General features: G+C 34.4%; 1 long non-coding RNA gene across 1 annotated transcript in view; it reads right to left on the bottom strand.

Annotated features, from left to right (window-relative positions):
• Nucleotides 1–402: 402 nt before the first annotated feature.
• LOC112904096 overlaps nucleotides 403–1507 on the bottom strand; it is a 3848-nt gene continuing 2743 nt past the window's right edge. Inside the window, exons 5-6 of the long non-coding RNA XR_003230895.1 lie at nucleotides 647–741; nucleotides 403–529 (exon numbers count right to left, since the gene is read on the bottom strand). This is a non-coding gene — a long non-coding RNA (uncharacterized LOC112904096). The remainder of the gene's footprint in view (nucleotides 530–646; nucleotides 742–1507) is intronic.

Consider the following 1507-nt stretch of genomic DNA (forward strand, 5'->3'; position numbering starts at 1 on the left):
TACCTAAGGGTTTCAGCAGTGGCGGATTTGCAGTTCTAGCCGCTCTCGGCCCCAGACCATGTGCCACCCCTTTCTCAACACCAAATATTATAGACTAGATACATAATTCATGAATTTGTTATCATCAGCGATTTTTTTTGGTACGATTTGCCGCCCTTAATATCTGATCGCCCTAGGCCCGGGCCTACTGGGCCTTAGGGCAAATCCGCCAATGGGTTTCAGGCCCATCGCGTGGCAGTTACAGGGTAGTAAATAGGGCGGAGGGTTGAGAGGGTTAAGAACTAAAATTTTCATGAACCACTTTAACATTTAATAGAGGTTGATATCAAATATTAATGTGAAAAATTAATTTAAACTTTTTCGCACTATAAACTACCTCAAATTAATGAGGGAAAGTTTCGCATGAAAGTAGTCATAAGTCACGTATGTATAGACTATAGACGATAGTCTTGCCCAGAATTCACAGTTACTAAAGAGACATCAACGGTGCGTCAAGCGAGTAACCTTCCCATTTAGTTTCAAGTTATGTCTATAAAATAAACTATAAATCTTTTCGACCAAAATCATTCATTTTAATTCATTACAATAACATATGCTAAATAATTAACAAGAACAATATTTGTTAAAATTATAGGTAGGTACTTACGTTATTGTCTTAATTTTCTCTTTGCAACCATATTTAGGTATGACCAAGATTTGACAATTCACAGCAACAAGATTCCTAACTAAAATTTTTCTTTTCTAAAATCATCAGTTTCGCATGAAAGTAGTCATAAGTCATCTATGTATCGATATAATCTTGCCTAGAANAAAAAAAAAAATACAACATGTAATTACACAACACGCTACTGAAGTGAAACTTCTTCTAACACACAAACATACCGGGATAGGGGTTAAGGAATTGGTTTAATGGTATTGTTTGTACACTATGCTTCGCACGGGTGCAATGCTGATAGTAAATATCCTATAGAATGTCTTTATATACAACAATCACAGCTTTTTTGTCATTAGACAATACAAACCGGGCGGTACCGCCGCAACCGCTATGTCCTTGCATTTTAGGTCTGTAATATCTTCGAAAATATTCATTTAAATTACATGCTGTAAAGGGCCATAGTGATCTATACTAAATGCACAATGTATTTAAAAGTACTTCATTAGATAAGGATTAATGCTGTATTGCTTAAAATCGCTTCGTAAATAAGCTATTATTTCTCGTAAAAAGTAAAGGATAAAAAATGGTTATTGTGGGTTATCCCTAAGAGATAGACATATACCATCGCGGACTTTTTTGTAGACCTCTTTAAGGTGTACAATACTGTAGTATATTATTTTGATCTATCTCGTAGCAGGGTTCAGCCAGCGTATACAATGTAAGCGCAAAAAATGTGTTTATTTACGACATCACATTACAAACCTCTAAAATTATCAGTGTTTATATACTATATTATACATGTATTATACATATAAACCTTCCTCTTGAATTACTCTATCTATTAAAAAAAAA

The sequence above is a fragment of the Agrilus planipennis genome, unplaced genomic scaffold, assembly GCF_000699045.2.
Source record: "Agrilus planipennis isolate EAB-ADULT unplaced genomic scaffold, Apla_2.0 scaffold162, whole genome shotgun sequence".
NCBI classification, from domain to species: domain Eukaryota; kingdom Metazoa; phylum Arthropoda; class Insecta; order Coleoptera; family Buprestidae; genus Agrilus; species Agrilus planipennis.